This window comes from Cynocephalus volans, chromosome X, assembly GCF_027409185.1.
Source record: "Cynocephalus volans isolate mCynVol1 chromosome X, mCynVol1.pri, whole genome shotgun sequence".
NCBI classification, from domain to species: Eukaryota; Metazoa; Chordata; class Mammalia; order Dermoptera; family Cynocephalidae; genus Cynocephalus; species Cynocephalus volans.
Genome location: NC_084478.1, coordinates 25,448,953 through 25,466,794, shown reverse-complemented (window position 1 = coordinate 25,466,794; position 17,842 = coordinate 25,448,953). Strand labels below are relative to the sequence as shown.

Here is a 17,842-nt window from a genome sequence, read left to right as displayed (position 1 = left end):
TGGAGCTGATCTTCTAAGGGTTGAGTTTACAATCCAGTCTGTGTGGGTGTTTCACTTATTTTTGCTGGAAGCCAAGGTACCAGGTCTCAAGAGAAAGACAATTGTGTCCTCCCTTAGGACAGTGATGATCTATGGTGGGATCAACAACTTTTTCCGTAAAGGGCCAGGTAGAAAGTATTTTAGGCTTTGCACGCCAAGTAGTCTCGGTTGCAACTACTCCACACCGCTGTTGTAGCTCAAAAGCAGCCACAGATGACGCATAAATGAGTGGATTTGGCTGTGTTACAATAAAGCTTTATTCACAAAAACAGGGAGTGGGTGGGATTTGGCCCACAGGCCATATTTGTCAACCTCTGACCTACGGTGTGGCTCAGGACAAAACTATTCCCTTTAATCGGTATTGCCAGGAAATGTAGACATCTCCATAGGTGGTTTTCCATACAACTGAAGTCTATCCAACCAAGAATAATTTTTCTGAAACCCTTCATTGTTCTAAAGCATATTTTATACTTCCCCTGGAAGAAACTGGCTAGTTAGTTGCTCACCAAACTGTCTCCCTCTTTCTCCTACAGCTAGAATACAATTCCCAGCCTCCCTCGCAGTTAGGCACAGCCATGGAACTTAGTGGAGTGTGGAGTGTGGACTTAGGGCTGTGGAGCGTGGGCAAAAGTGAAGCGTGCCTCCAGGCCTGGCCTATTAAAAACTCCTACTCATTCCAACACACCCTCTCGTCTCTCCCCGGCTGGCTGAACCCAGAGGCTCTCTGGGGTGGTGGCGCCCCGAGATGGAAGGAGCCTGGGTACCCCAGTGACTGTATGCTGACCTGCATTAGACTGCAAGGAGAGTGAGAAGTAAGCCACTGGAATGTTGGGGCTTTTATTACCAGAATTAGCCTACCTTGAGTTAGCCTATACTTTCCTATCTCTTTAATCAGATGATACAAAACACAATTTAATGCTCTGCTGACTACAAGGGTCTTTATTAAGAAGGCTTATTATTGGTCTCCATGGTAACACATTTCTAAGACTCCTTTTTGATTTCCACATTCTTTCCTTAATATTTAGTTCTCCATTGTCTTCCCTTTCTCACCTTGTTTCTAGCTTCTTCCCCACAATTTGAGCCCACAGTGGGCTGAGGAAAACAGACACCCATGGCTGGGTAACATCTGTCCATTAAAAAGGAGTTACTAATGGTCTGAGCAAGAGCCTAAAGGATACAGTGCATGGGCTTGCTGACGATCTGCAGCCTTGGGAAGCTCTTCTCATTTACTTCCAGGCTTAGTGCTGTGCTCCAGACAGCTGAAGTTATTGGAAGCTTGGCAGCTCTGAAAAGAACTTTTGTATTGTCCAGCCTACGAAGTTGTAGAGCTTTAATTCTTCTGCTAGTCATCTTGGGGCAGTCCACAATAGAGGTTCTAGTACTGTCCTTCAACACTCATGGGCTATTCAGCTTTTGAAATACTGTCAATTCCTGATTTTCTACACATAGATTATACCCATTATATCCCCCAAATCTCCATTTTAAATTCACCTTTTCTGGGTAAGTATTTTGTTGACACCAGCAGATCTTAGTTGACTCCTATTTTATAGGAGCTAGAAGAATTGACTCTAAAAGGCAAAGTAATTTTATTCCAGTTTCAGAGGTGGTGTATTACCTTTATATCTTGGGGCAATTTACCAAGAAAATCCAGCTGTGCTTTAGACCTGGTCTTTGGATTATACTTATAGGTGGGGATGTGGTTCTTCCCCAACATGAGGTGGGAAGCAGGAGAGGAACTGGTAAGGCCAGATCAAGGGGAGATGGGAGGAGGCCACAGCTGTCCAAATCCCTTGACAGTCTGATTTTACCTCTTTATTGAAAAAAACTAAGGGGATATTTAAATGATCCCCTTGGTCTGTTTCTTCATCTATAGAACAAGGAGGATGGACATGATCTCTAATGTTTTCTCTGGGTCTCTCATTCTGTTAATCTATTGTTCTATGAGACCTGGAACCAAAAATACCTTCCAAAATGATTTCTGAGAAAGAAAGATACAACAATCACAATGATACTTTCAAAAGGAAAGAACAGAACTGAGGTTACCAGCAGTGGGAAAAGGGGAGGGGGAGAGGGGGTTAGTGAATTAGTGAAAAATTGGTAAAGGGCCACAAAAAATGATTACATTGTGTGATGTTGAATATATACTAATCATCTTGGTGTGAGCATCACATATTGCACACAGGTATTGATATTCAACACGGTAGCCCACAGATATGTACAATCACTTATGTTTCAGTAAAAGAGAAATATGCATAGCATTATAAAATAAGTATGGTTGTTTTGTAAAGAATTGTGTTTTCTGTTTAGATAAATAGTATTTGTGCTATAAAAAATGATTTCTGATCATTAGTACTTATCTCTTCTTCCCATTTTTGCTAAGCATCCAGAAGTGGCCATTCTACCTATAAACTTCAGCATCTGCAAGGGCAGTAATATGCTCTGTGATTTACAAAGGGCTGGATAATCTTTTTGTCCCAGACTGACCTTGTTGGTGACCTTGGGGATTCCAATTCCAGCTCTACTCCCCTTCCACCATCCACACGCCTTATGTTTATCTAGGGTGACTTTCCTGCTTTATTTTATTTGGCTCAAATATGCAGTAAGACCCAGTGATGAAAACCCAGTTTTGCCTCCAAGGCTTACTTCCCTGGAGCAAGTCGGATGCCCCCTCCGTAGCTATGGATGTGGCTGAGCTTTAATTCTCATCTATCCCAGTAGCAGCACATTCCTACTGCTGCTGCCCCACCACTGCTCACTAGGGATCCCCCCCGACTTCCAGAAGAAATCGCTGCTACAAAATGGATCACTCACTCATTCATAGGGAACTATGAGTTTATTCATATATATTTTATATCATAACAAATGTAAATTAATTTCAGGGTGCAACTACCCAAGCTAGTATGTATATGGCTGCCTGTATAAAATTTCTCTCTCAAAATTCTCCAAACCATCTGGCACAAACTACTGTATTGTGACCTGTTAAAATAAGTAACAGCTGTGATAATCCCTCTCGATTTATAGCAAGCTATAAAGCTTTGCATATACTGGCAATGCATATAAAATAATAAATAAAACCATTATCATTCTGTGCTGTCTTGGTGGGAATTATGATTTAGCCAAAATGGAGCCCCATGAAATGCAGTAGAGGAGAAGTATTAAGGAGAGGTTTTGTCCAACCTGGCTTCCTCTAGCCCCCAAAGACCAACCTTACTACTAAGACAAACTCCTGGATATGTTTGAAAACCTTACCCAATACGAATACATCCTTTCTGAAAGAACCTGGTTCCCATACGTTGCTGCCCAACTTTTATTATTTTAAAGCCTTTTTTTCTGATGGTGGGTTTCTGAAATTCCATAGTATATCCAGACCATAAATAAACACCAAGCTATACACAATAAAAAAATGTGAAATAATTTATAGCACCAAATTTAAGAATTGTCTTGGAACTGTTAACTGTAAGTTTATGTTTGCTATTGTTGTTAATTGTTTAAACAATTAACCGTAAATATATGTTTGTAAACACTGCCAGGATCCCAAGTTGAAAACCACCATATCAAAGTCATCTCTCAAAGATATGCAATAGGTAGAAAAAGACAAGCTGGTATCTGTCAGGGAAAGGGACTGGACAGCTTTGATTCTGAATAAAAGAGAGTTTCTATGCCCACTACATATGGATTTCAAAAAATTAAAGGGACAGAGAAGGACACTAACAACATAAAATGGCTCTTTACTAGGTGTTGAGCATCTCACCGTAATCTTATTTATTCCTCACAACAGCCTTTTGCCTTAGATTTTACTCCTGTTTTACTGGTTGAGAAAATTGATGCTCAGAGAGGTTAAGTAACTTGCCCAAGGCCATCCAGCTAACAAGTTGGGGAGAAAGAGTTTGAACCCGGGTCTGTCTGATTCCAAGGTTCATTCTCTTTCCACCTCTCTGAACTGCCTTTGGGGCAGCTGTTTGAAACCTTTTTCTGCCATGGCCCACATGATGGGTAGTATTCACACGGACCACTCATTGTCATAGCTACGGGCTATTCCCACCCCCTTTTCTTCCACTTAATAAAGTCTATTTGAATGCAAGTAAGAGTTATATTATTATTGGAAAACCTTTAAATCCATTTTAACTTATATATTTAAAAATTTGCAAATAAGGGTGCTTGGTTATTGTGGTAGATTTCAAAAATAGCCACAGCACTTTTCAGCTCTTCCCATCAGAAGGTGGCCTCTATTTCTCCACAGTGAATCTGAGCAGGCTTTGTGACTTGATTTGGCCAATAGAATGTGGCAGAAGCGACATTGTGTTCTAAACTTGGGTCTCAAGAAAGCCTTGCAGCTTTTGCTTCTGCTAATCTTGTTACCTACCCATGCTACTGCCACTCTACAAAGAAGGCTGGGCTAGCCTACTGGATAATGAGACACACATGGCCCAGTTGCCCCCATTGTCCTGGCCCATAACTTGCTAACCACTAGACATGTGAATGAGGCCACCCTGGGTCATCCAGCCTCAGCTGACTGACTACAGACACATAAGCAAGCTCTGTAGAGCTTAACTGAGCCAGCCCAGACCAGAAAAACCACCGAGTACACATGACGCCATTAAGTATTAGGGTGATCTGATATACAGAAAAGGGTAAATAAAATAAATTTCTGGCCATATGTCAAAACAGATACTAATGGTTGAGAATCATTGGTTTGAGCACAGTGATCATAAACTAACACCTTAAACACAAAGTAAGTCCTTTCTGATGGCTCCAAATATTGTCATAGCTCAAAGTCTTCACATCACCTCAGTCTGCCCCATGAAAGTGCCAGTTCAGAGAGGCTTCCCATGGTGGCCTCTCCTTCCCTCCTGTGATTGTGGGCTTGTCAGGTTGATGTTGGGTTTTGTGGTTTGGGGGTAAGATTCACCAAGGCAAGTGGCCCAGAGCTAACCCTCAAGAAACAATCAGTGGGTGGAAGGAAGAGGAGATGATGTGTTTAAAGACTACAAATTCCAATGCATAACCCCAGAAAGCCCTCGGGGAAATGGAGCAGTAATGTTGTTGAACATGAAGAACCACAATTTGTTAGAATGTGGTGTCATTTTTGTATTCAACAACGATCATCACAGCTATCTTCCTAAGAACATAACGTATCCGAGGGCACAGGAAGAAGTGGGGGAAAGAGATGTCCACCCTTCCCCTCCCACACACTTGACAAACTTACAGATGGAGACCCTCAAAAGCAATGAAGGAATAATTACAAGCTAAATTAGGGCAAAATCGAACTGAGAAAGGAAGAAATAATGGTTACAACTAAATACCTAGAGCAGTAGTTCTCAAACGTGGCTACCCATTGGAATTGCAACATAGTGAAAGCGACTCCAAAGCCTGCACTCGAAATCACTACATCAATTACTACCTTTATTTAGTAGGAAAAAATGTTCAGCATTTGAAGTTCCCACCAGTTTCTACAAAAGCCATTTTTTTTAAGAGAATGCTGGTGGGTAACATATTAGTTGATTGTTTGGCTCTGTCAGTATGTGAATGTTTGAGCTTTTTCTTTTCTTATTTTCTTAGTAAATCTGGGAGTCTTTGAACTTTGAATAATTTTTTTCCGCGGTGCCCTCTAGTTATACAAACACAAAAAATAATTACAGAGGCAGTATTTAGATGTGTATGTCTATGGCTTTTTTCATTTGGTATTTACAGTCCTGAGTGAATGAATTAATTTAGATCATTTTGTTTCCTGGGGAAAAGGGTATATAATGAAAGGGGGTCCCTTTTAGTTGACTCTGGCAAGGTTTTATAAAGAGCAGAAAAAAAAGAGAGAGAAAGAAAACTTCTTTGTAATCCTGAGAAAATATGTTGGTCTGTACCCTAAATAATTTTTCTGCATTTGTTGTTAAACATGAACTGATTATGTTCCAGAAAAGGGGATGTTTTACTGAGCAACCTCATGAATGCAAAAAAAAAAAAAAAAAAAAAAAACACCCTCTCTATACCAGTATTTGCAGTCTCTCCTTACTCAGGCTCTGAACTTGCTTTCCAACAGCTTTTCCCAGTCTGAGAACATGGCCAGGACACTGGATTTGGGTAGGCTGGAATCTCTATTGGTTGCCTTTCAAGTAGAATCAGAAATGAAGCTTCCAGATCAGAGTAGACATAAAACTAGTATTATGTACCTAATTGGGAAGCAACGTTTCCACATTTGAGGATGGGGTTGAGTAGAACAGCAGAAAAGAGAAATGACAAGGGGTAGAAAATTAGTGGTCCCCATGTCATACCAGAGCTGTACTAGAGAAGCCAGGTAGAGAAGTTTACCCTTCATGTCAAAAGCCCTTTATCCACGTTTTACCGACACAGGCATGGTTTGGCCTGTTCTCGAAGGGTTTTGGCTTAGAGCAATTCATTTCTAAAAAGAGGAAGGGGAAGCAGCGGGAAATTTCCAAACAATAATTTCATAATAAGTGGATCTTGTGTTAGAAATTTGCTTTGCACATAGGCGCTCCTTTACCCATAAGTATTTCTTAATAAACAAGATTTTTTAAATTGATTTTTTTAAAAAAGAGAGACAACAGATGGTGCAGGTGTTCATTTGTCTCACAGAGGAAACAGTCTTGGTATCATGGAGATGCCTATCTCAGTAGGATTTGTAAGAAAGAAGTTTCCTGGCTTCCTGGGACAGTTACTACGCATCCCAGGTGGCCTGGTGCTGATGCTAGTAGAACCCTGAGAGATCCCAGGGAAGGACCACTCTGAGTTCCTCTCTGCCCACTCCAGTAGTTCTGCAATGTCACTTTGTGCCTCTGGCTTTAGGCCCCCTGCCCCTACCTCCATGCTGTGGGCAGTAAGCTGTATGAACTGGAGCAATAAGATGTGGGGATTTGATGCTTGACTACAGTCAGTCTCCAGCCTCGGAGTGTTTCAAAGTTCATTTGTAAGTCAGTTTTCCTTTTTAATTCAGAACACATTTTCCCATGGAAAAGAAATTACAAATGGTGTTTAGAGATCTAGGTTTTCCCATCAAAGCTTATTTCCTCCATAATATTGCTGGAAAAATATGCATTTGCAATGAATGAGAGTAGAAAACAATACTGGTATCATCGTAGTAAGTAAACAATGTTAATAAAACTCAAGAAGATGGTTTTAAAAATTAATCTTAAATGCCAGAGCCTGATGAAATACACGAATAACTAGAGAGAGTGGGAGGCTGATGGAGACCTTAGGGTCTACAAATGCAATATCTGTTTCTTTGAAGATTAATGACACTGGTTCTTTATTATTCCCAATATAACTTTAAAGATTCACTAATTCTAAAAAAAAAAAACAAAAAAAAAAAAACCTGAGTATCTAAAATCCACTAGACAATGCTATAGCAGAGATAAAAGACCTAGTCCCTACTCTGAAAGAGACCATTGAATGGCCACCAAGAGAAACACTGTACTATACATGGTTTTCAGAGGGACTTACACATACTCCCCAGATACACTGTGTTGTGCCTGGGGATTCAGGAAGCCACAGGATAGATAAGGAGGGATCTTCCTGGATCACTAGTTTTACTCAATATTTCTTTGGGGAGAGATTATTTTATATTAAATAATGCAGAGAATAGTGCTAATTTTATAAGAATGTTTAGGATGAGGCACATGATTACAAAGAAATTTTCAGACAATCTTATGGAAGGCTGTTTTGGGCCATACCCAACCCTACCCCTCCCCATCTAGAGTGGGAACAGTGTACACAGACCTGCAGATGTGTGTGAGAGCATGCTGTGATGGGAAAATGCAAGTACTTTTGCATGACTGGAACATCTAGTGATGCAGGGAACTTCAGAGATATGCACTATCATTCCAAAGTGCAAGAAAGGAGGTGGAGGGGGAAAAGATGTGGTGTCCAAGAGTTCTGTTTTAGCCAACAGGTAGTGCTGTTGGCCCAGGGCAATTTGGTGGCTATCCAGAGCAAGTGGGCTTGGGAAATCTGGGAAAGCAGATGGTGGTGTGAAGATGGTCAATTGTAGAAAAGAGACATTTAAAAATAGGCTTTTGTAACTGCAGAAAGAGCTGTAATCATGTCTGCTACTTGTTATTTCATCGAGTCTTTGAATGAGATAAAGTATAATCCCTGCAAGCATCTTCACCTTAACTTTCTTAACTTTAGGATGCTAAAATTAAGAAATCAGAGGACAAACTATCTTCTTTCTCAAAACTGAAAAACACCATCTCTTCATGCTGACCTGACAACATGCCAACACATCCGAGCAACGATGGGAAATTCTGCATGGTAACCTCTTAACCTGCCACAACCTCCATCACTTGTTAATCCATCATCTTTTATGATCCCAGAAGACATTTACAACTCTCTCCTAGGAAATAAATATTTGAACAATATATCATTGATAAACAATGCTGGGTAATAAATATATCAGTTACAGCCAGTCAGGTTAATTAGCAAAAAGTTCTACAGTCATTATAGGAATTAAAAGAGAAAGTAACAGGCCTTACCCATCCCCCTTTCTTTTCTCAAGACACAGGACATTACTGGTTCCGTCCCTTATCTAAGTAACGCCTCTTCTCAGCTCACACTCTCATATTTTGATGAAGGCCATCTCTGCTGATCAGTTTTTGCTCCTTCAAATCAGAACTAAGTTCCCTTCTACTTTGGATGCCCTAAACAGGGATTGTAGCATAGGCCATAGCACATCATTGAACTCTTAACCTCAATGAGTGTTCCCACTTTCCTCAACACTGCATGATAATCAAAAAACACCACCCCCACACTTAGTTTGAGATCATTATTTTCAAACCCCTGCAGGCAGTATAACCTAGTGGTAAAAATCACAGGTTTTGGAGTCAGACAGACTTGGGTCCGAGTTCTGGCTCTACAACACCCAAGCTGCCATCTTGGGCAAGTTATGTAAATACTTGAAACCTCATTTTCCTCATGTATGGAATGAGTGTAATAATTGTACCTGCATCAGAGGGCTATAATGAGGATCAACTGTGACAGAGCAATTAGCATAATCCTGCTGAGCACATAACGAGGAGTCATTAAATGACTTTGAATACTAACATCCTGGTTCCCCCAACCACTGGGCCCCCAAATCTCCTCAACCCCCAGTATCAGTGGACAAGCCTCCCCAAACACCTTATATTGATCATTTATAATGAAAAAATACTTAGCCTTCCATCTTAATTGCCAAACTTTAAAAAAAAAAAAAAAGTTTCATTGGCACTTTTCAGAAACACCTTTATTAAGGATAAACAGATTAGAAGAAAAAAAGTAACCTGAGTGAATATTTTTTGAAGTTGCTAAAATAAACTTTTGAAAACAAAGACCCAGGAGAAATAATAGCATAAGCCATTGGTTTTATATTCATGTTTTCACCAAAATATTCACCCATTACTGAAGTTGTAAACCAGTGTACAAGATGTTCTATTAGGAAACAGAGTGGGGTTAAAAAAATCTTTTGGTACTTGGTTGGGTTTTCTTTCATTTTGCCGGAGGTGAACTGATATTAGCCAAAACATGCCAAGATATGAAAGATGAGAGTCAGCCTCAGAAAGAATGGGGGTAAGATCAGAGGGAAAGAGGTCTGGGGAAAGGGCTTTAATTACTTATTACTGATAGCATCACTTCTCTATGAAGGACCCTGAAGGTTTTGCTCACACGCTTCCAATACCACCTCCTAATAACAATGATAATAACAACAACAACACAACAACAACTACAACCATTTATTCAGTCCTTATCATGTGCCAAGCACTGTGCTATGAGCTTATTTCCATTATGCCATTCAATCTTCAAAACAAGCCTAGGAGATTTTGCAGAAGGAACTGAAGTTTAGAGAGAAGCAACCCCAGAATGTTTCTCCTGGCTAAGACATTCCTACTGATCCATCAAAGCCTAGCTCACATCTCACCTCTTTCAGGAAGGAAGCTTCCTTCGCTTTGCCTCACCATAACCTCCATCCCATGTCCACATTTTCTCTCCCCAATGATTTTGAAGTTTACTTTTTGTTTGTTTGTTTGTTTGTTTTAAATAGACACACTGGGAGATGTAATCACATACCAGTTTGTTTCTACTGTTCTTTTAATGTGCTGGATGGGTTGGGTCTGTAGACGTGGCTGTGACACTTTAAAGGTAGGGGGAGTCCTCAGCTTTGCCCCAAATATAGGGCAGGATGTAGGGCAGATCCTGTAACTACAGAATCTGATCCAGGCCTAGATGTCTATTAAATTGCAATGAATTGGACTTTTGCCCTTTACCAAGTTTCAGAATTCATAGTTATTTTCTTCTTGATATGTTGGACCAAGGGCAGAGAAATGTCATTGTCCTACAGAGAGCTTCAGCCACAAGAAGGTTGTGGAACAAGAAAGGACGTCATTTTTTATCATTGAGCTCAAAAGCTTCCTTTCTCATATGAATCAAGGATGTTTCTTATCTCACAGATATTTCTTCTGAGTCCATCAATGGCTGAGCCTTGCCACCCTCTTATAAAAAGAGAGTAGACAAAGAGAAGCAGAATGTGATTTGGCAGCAAAGAACATTTTTCCTGGCTGAAAATGGAGTGACTTTTAGCTTATCTGCTGTCACCTTGTTAATGTGGTCATTGTTCTTCAAAATAAAATCTCCTCTTCTTACCCATGATGTCTTTCGTGCAAAAAAAAATTTTTTAAAAGAAGCAACTAAAAACCCAGAGGAGAGAGGCAGAACGGGAAAAATAAAAGCCAAATCAAGAGAAACTACAAATCAACTTCTTCCCAAGGAAAAGGACTCAACACACAATTATCTTAATTCTCCCAGGTGGTCATTTTGCTTTTCTGAGATAGGTGTGGAAAGCACCAGAACCCTTGGCCCCTGTCATCACCCCTGGTTTTCAGAGCAGGAGCCACAGACCTGCATTAGTTGGAATGCAGAATTTATCATCCATTTAAGCCAAGGGCTCTATGGCTGTTGATGTGTGCCCCTGGCCTGTTCTCAAGCACATCCTTATTTCAAAATTAATCATCCAGCTCTAACTTCCTGGTGAAGGTTTCCAGGGATAAAAACTTAGATGGAAGAGGGAATCTAGTTGTTAATGGCCAAATGCCATCCATGGCAAGCATAACACAAAGACAAGGCAGTGAGAGAAGAGTGATTGACTCTTTGTTGAAGAATAAATCAAAACTTCCTTCTCGCTCAATTGTAGGGTGAGGGCAAGAAAGCAGCACAGACAACATTCCTGAGAAGCCTCAGTTCTTTGAAGCTGAGGAAACATGTGCATCTCTCTCACTGAAGTTTGATGTGTGGCCTCTGGGTGCCGAAGAACCAGTCCTGTGTTTCAGTTGTGAGAGGATATGGCTGAGATCAATTCCCTTCTGTGTCTCCTTGGTGTCATTTCAGGAGCCAGAGATTGTAGCCACACTCAAGGTCAATGAGTTACAGCCACATCCAAGGCCATGAGAAGTAGCATCCCTCAAGAGAGTGGAGTTTCTCAGTATTCCTGCTCACCCCAAAGGCACCCTACAGGGAGAAAGCCATGCTACCTGAAAGAGTACTCAAAAGCACAGAGTAGGCTTCAGAGAAGTTTAGAAGATTCTGCCTTGAACACGGTAACTTCTACCTCACTTTACCTCTAAATCCAGTTGGGTTGTGCAGGATGGAGAGAGTGTGGACAGCAGATTACAGTTGCTTATAGCTTCCTGAGGACTTATCCCATCCTAAATCTTATTGTCTCCTCCATCTGTTCCCTCACCCCCCAGACTCAGAATAGGCAAAAGCAAATAGACCAAATAGACCAAAAAAGCCAAAAACACGCCCCCCAAAACTTGATACAACTTAAAATCCACCCCAAACTCCATACACCTTAAAATATTTATTTTAACAGAATCATTTCAAAAGTCCCCTCCTCCATCAGACTTACTTGACTTTCCACAAGTGAGAGTAGGTCCCTCCCTCCTGTGGATGGGCCCCAAGGCACTGTGTCCAGCCTTTCTGGTGCTCATGGGTCAGCATCCTCCTGACTTGGAAGTACTCAAGGACTGAACTGTGTCTTAGCCATGTTAGATGCCCGGAGCTGAGGCTAGTGCCCAGCACAGGGATGCTGCTCCATAAAGTTTTGCTACCCAAATGCTTGCCTCCTGCAAGGCCCTGGCCATGATGAGCAGTCAAAACCCTACAAAGTGGGAAGCAACCCAGTTGGGTAGCCAGGAAAGAGGCCAGGGCTGGGACACAACAGCTCAAATATTGTATTGAGTAACATTCCACAAGAGAGAGAGACCAAGAAACTTGGGAGGAATTTCTGAATGGTGAGTTTGGGGGCCGAGTTTTTCCAGGCATGCCTTGGCATACTCAATGCAGTGTAACATTTGGCTGCATGCCCTCCCCTAGGCATACTGTTGGTATTTTCATGTCCCATCTGCCAGTGCCTCTGGAGAACATTAGGATAAGTGGATTGATCCAGAAAGGCCACCCACTGTCCTGGCCCTCTGCCCAAGACATGCAAATGGAGAGCAGCTTCCCAGCCACAAAGCTTCTGCCTGTTCCAGCAGTGTACTATTTTTAATGTTAGTATTATCCATAGCTACCATGGATTAAGCATCTACTAAGTCCTTTGCCTGTATTCTTTCATTTCATCATCATTTAAAGAATACACAAGGCAAATATTATTACTCCCATTTTAGAAATAAGGAAGTTGCAATCCTGTAACTTGCCCGAAGCCACACAACTAATATATGGCAGAGGAAGGATTTAAACCCAGATCTGGCAGACACTGGAGCCCATTTCCCCCTCACCATGCTGCCTCTCCAAAACCTAACTGGCTCAAGGATAAAACCAACAGCAATAAGCCCACATAGCCAAACCAATGGAAATTACCAAAGCTGTACTCTGAGGTAAATTTATAGCTTTCAGTTCTCATATTTTTTTTAAATTAAACATTCAATTTAAGAAATACTTATAAAAGTTTAAAATTGCAAATAAAAAACAAAAAAATCAAATAAATTAATTTAAAAAGTGGAATCACCAATAAAATTGACAAAACAATCTTTGCCATAAGATCGTGACAGCCACACCTTGCTCCCTTCGAGTGCAGTGCTCCAAGGAATGAACTAAGGAACCTGAGCTGACATTAATACTGATGTAAAAGTTTTGCTTCTGGGAAATCTGAATGCCTGGAGATCTGGGCACAAATAAAGGCAGTAGGTATTGGAGCCCCTGGCCACTGACTATGAGTTAGCATAAGGGTCCAGGTCTCTGAGAGTTTGTCTGATCAGCTTAAGTGGTTCTCACACCTGGCTAAGCCACCAGGACATCCTTGTAGGCTAGATGCAACAGGAACCTGAAGCTTAAGTCATACTCCACTTTTCCTGAAGGGCATTACTATCCCTTTTAAGCCTAGCCCAAATGTAGTCTACCAGCTACAAGATCTGACATTGTTGGCACATGGCCGTGCCTTCTTCCAGGTTGGGGAAACTCGGCAGGGGTTGAGGAGGAAAGCAAGTGGAGAGTTTTGTTTTTCCCTGAATTATTCCTATGTTTATAAGGCAATCATACAAAACAATTGTTCCATGGCTTTAAATCTAGTAAATAAAAGTCCCTTTGAGACTACAGTTTGAAAGATGGTGAAGATCAGAGCAACCACATTGTTTACGTAAAAAACACACACCCCAAACCTCTAACATTTTAATAATGAAATCTGGTGTAATAAAATTTGTGCTGAGGCAAAAAGCAGGCATTTCCCCCCCAGCTGTTATTGTGCCCAGTGCAATATCTGCCAAGTCCTACTTGGAGGCATCTTTGATTAAGGGCCTGGTCTCCCTACTTGTAAACTGTCCAGAGTCAGCAGGGGGTACCATGACTTTGCTGAGACTAATGCCTGAAGATAGCCAAACTCACGATGTACCAGCAGCTCTGAGAAAGTTGAACCCTCTGCCAAGTAGTCCTGTAACCCCCCTACCCCTCCCTGGCCTGTCAGCCACCTCCATGCCTTGGATCTTTGACTTTTGAAGGTAAACTGGTCAAGCTATTCTAAAGGCCTTCTCTTTCATCTTCCCCCTTGAGCTTAAACTGGAAACTCTTGGCAGGCCCCTGGAAGAGCCTTATGTCTTTGGTACTCCCTACTATTACTTAGTCTTTCAGGTACAATAAATAAATACTACCTGGCTGCTGGACACTCTCTCCTGAATCCACTGATCTATATGAAAACGTGTGAACTTAGGTCTTTAATTGTCTCACTTGGTTCCCTAAAGGGAATTGGGGGTTGGGGTGGGAGTGAAGTTCTTACTGTTTACCTAAGTCAGTGATTCTCAAGCCTGCTGCACATTGCAATCCACCTGGAGAGTTTTAAAAAAAATACACTGATGCCTGGACCCACCCCCATAGATTCTGGGTCTGAGGTGTGGCCTGCACATAAAATAATGGTTATTTATCATAAGTATATATGATACCAGGGATCTGGATTCGAACTTCACCACGAAATTCAGAAATTGCAATGTCCTGAACAAACTCACAGATTCAGGGGCACCCACCAGCAGCTGCCTGGGCCACAGTGTGCTTCCTTCCTTTCCTAAGGGACCTTAGGTCACAAAGCTGCACAAACCAGGGCTTTCCCGCCACCACATCTGCAAAAGCAACTCAGACAGAGGGTGGAACAACGCTTTCCCTGGGAAGGGCCACATACAACGGTACTGGGTACTGAAAGTGGTTAGGCCGATAAGAGGCCCTTGTAGCATGGCAGATGTGGCAAATGCTCGGGAAAGTGGCTTTGCTGAGGCAGGGAGAGTGCCCAGGACACTGATGGGGGCGAGGTCTGGAGAAGAAATGTAAGTGAGGCACTGCCTCTGACATTGAGGAGCCTGAGCTAAAGTGGGAGAACTAGTGCCTGCCCGTGCAGGCAGAATCCTGTACACAGTTCAGTGCTTCTCAAATGAGCTTCAACTGTGTGGCCCCCCTTACGAGATAAAGGAATACAGTGAAAGAAGGTTTAGAAGACTGGAGAAGTCAAGACAGGCCCCAATATGGTTTAAAAGGCTTGTTTAAGGCCATATAAGATGGAACAGAATCTAGAAGTTGGGGAATTCAGATCTGGGGACTCCCAATTCAGGGCTGTTTGGGGGCCGTGGGGAGATGAATAAGTCTCTCTCTGTAATCTCAGGGTGAGGGCGAGATACTGAATGATTCCAAGAAAACAGGAGGGGTGGGGTGGCGAAGAGAGGAAAGGGGCCAGCGGCCCAGTGCCAGCCCCTGCAGGGTGCGGCCCCTCCCCAGCAGCCCTGAATCCTGCCAAATCCCCGCTTGAGCTACCCTCTGGGTCCTCCTTCAAGAGGTTCAAGTATCAGAGAGGAAGGGGAGGAGGGAGAAAGGATTGTCCTCTCTGTCTTGGGTAGTCCAACACCTCAGAAGGAGAGCAAAGTTGAAAACTGGTCAGTCACTATGAACAACCAAGGTTCCCAAAGCTCAGGAGCCGCTGACCCTAAATGTCAAGGGCAGCCCTGAGTCAGGGTCAGGCACACGGCTTCCCTTCCTCACATCTGTTCCTGTGAAAGGGCACACTTTCTTCAGGAAACACATTCCTCCTTCCCCCCAGAATAGGAAGTAGCCACAGCACAAGCCCCTCTCCCTTAGGCTCGGCTTCCCCCAACTGCCCTCCCTCTTTGTCTGGCCAGGAAATCTGCAAACCCCAAATACCTGTATTCTTGGGCATGCAGCAGGCCAGAGCCATGCTTGGATTCCCGCTCTGCTTCTTAAGGACGGGCCTTTTCTTTTATGCAAAGCCCTCTCTGAATGCCAGAAAGCTGAAAGCTGATCTGCTTAAGTCAGCAGGCAGGGCAGGGGGGGCGGAAGGGCGAGAGAGGGCAACCTTCAGCAAGGAGGATGGCAGATTTTCACACAACCTCTGCGTTGCCTCTGGGACTCCCCCCGGAGGGGGAGATGGTCTCACCCAAGCGCGGGCCAGCTGCTAATCCCTCTGGGGTTCACTTGAATGGCAAATCAGGTCTCCAAGGCAGCCTCTGACACACCCTGTCTCCAGAGGAGGGGCTTAGCACTTTTCTTTTGCAGCCCTGGAGGAGTTTAGAAAGCAGGGGTACTTCTTTGTAGCCTTGCTACTCTAAGTGCAGTCAGCCAGGGGGCAGTGGCATTGGCGTCACCTGGGAGCTTGTTGGAAATGCAGAGGCTCAGGTCCCATCAGTTGGAGAAGCTCTGCCAAGTGCCATGTGGCTATGGAAACCATTAGCACGCTGCCAGAGACAGGAAGCTGGACAAATACTAAAATCCGGGGAGCCACAGCAGCCCAGCCCCTATGCCAACTGCCCGATCACAAGAAGGAATACATTCCATCCCATCACTCCACAGCTGCCCCAGGCTGCTGCTCATTCTCCTCACCAGGACAGGGCTGGCTCACTTGGCTGTGAAATTTTAGGTCGGTGTGACGGTGTGCTATTCAACAGGCCTGCAAATATTTGCACATACACTGAAAGGACAAGAATGGCTGGGGTGGGGGGATACAACTGGAGTTTGCTCTTTGCAGGTCGCGAATCAATTTCTGATCCCCTCCCACCCCCAACACACACACCACCTGTATCAACACGTTAGGCTCCTGCAGTGCCCATAACAACAGTAATAGTATGTGGCAAAGATATCCGAGCCACTTCGCAATCATCAGGCATCCCGTACTCTGTTCAGATCTTCCTGTCGGCCAGTGAGTGAGAGTTTAGGGACTTCCACGGCTTTGCCCTAATGGCAAGTGAATCCATGTGTAAAAGCTGGAAGGGAGGAAAGAAAGGGAGAAGAAGAATGAATGGAAAGTGGGAGAAGAGCTTCTGCTTTGCAGTGCAGAGAGAACATGAAAAGAACTACTAGTGAGTCACACGGACTTGCTTTCTTGTCAGATAGTTGCCAGGCCCCTGCTGATGGCTTCTGTCCTTCATCATGTGCAGCAAGAACCAGAATGAGTGAAGAGGAACTGAATGGTGCTGAGATTCTGGGATGCATTAAGACAGCCCATCAACAGCAAGCCTGGCTGGAACCCCAGAGATGTGATCCAGACAGAATCTTCGGCCTCCCAAGCATCTGCAAATGGCATCAATGGATGGCATGGCTGTCGCCTGCAATCCTGCTTAGTGCACTGCTCCCCTCCCGTCTTCAGAGTGCCAGGGCCCTGCTTGAGGGAGGTAAGCAAAGGGCCCCAGAGAAGGGGCGGGGAGAGTCAGCCAGAGACGAAGACAGAGGAGAGAGAGAGCAGAGAGGGTGGCTCTGGGCTTTACTGAGATTTGTGTGCGTTCTTAAATGCAATCATGGTGGGCTTCTGAGTAGAAAACCAAGCTGCAATAGTATTTAAAAGACTTCTTCAGAGCCCGGTCTTACCTGGAACAACAATCACTTATGAAAAGACTCTCATGGGCGAAAGGAAATGCTGCCATTGTTTTATTTTCTCTGGGAAGTCATAATAGGTTTTAAAAGGTTAATCTCCCTCACAGCCCTGTTTTTTCCCTTCCAGTGACCCCAAGCTGAAAAGGAAAAATATTTGCACTTGGTGTTTAAAAACCACAGTGAATTAGCTTTTGTTGTTCATGGCAAAGCCACTATTTAGCTGCCCAGAATCAAACCAGATGTCAGGGGAGAAAGAACGCGCTGCATCCTGTGAACTTGCCTTTCACCTTTGCAGAAGGACCAAGGGGAGAGCTGGGCTGAGATGAGAAAACAGAGGGAGTTCGGCAGTTAGCAATCCTGGTGTGCAATTTTGATGCAAGTGCTGGTTAGCGCTGGATGTGGTGCTGTCTGTTGGACTAGAATGTAACAGCTCTGGAACCCCAGATGCACAATGCCTTTTGGTTTCCAGAAG

The 17,842-nt window shown here is 43.3% G+C and overlaps 1 protein-coding gene and 1 long non-coding RNA gene across 3 annotated transcripts in view; one reads left to right on the top strand and one right to left on the bottom strand.

The window, feature by feature from the left end:
- The window catches only part of LOC134367444 (uncharacterized), a 93,772-nt gene extending 83,261 nt beyond the window's left edge, over positions 1 to 10,511 (top strand). Inside the window, exons 4-5 of the long non-coding RNA XR_010022415.1 lie at positions 8,179 to 8,301; positions 10,470 to 10,511. This is a non-coding gene — a long non-coding RNA (uncharacterized LOC134367444). The remainder of the gene's footprint in view (positions 1 to 8,178; positions 8,302 to 10,469) is intronic.
- NHS (NHS actin remodeling regulator) overlaps positions 1 to 17,842 on the bottom strand; it is a 326,747-nt gene that overhangs the window by 78,875 nt on the left and 230,030 nt on the right. The gene's annotated exons all lie outside the window — the stretch shown is intronic.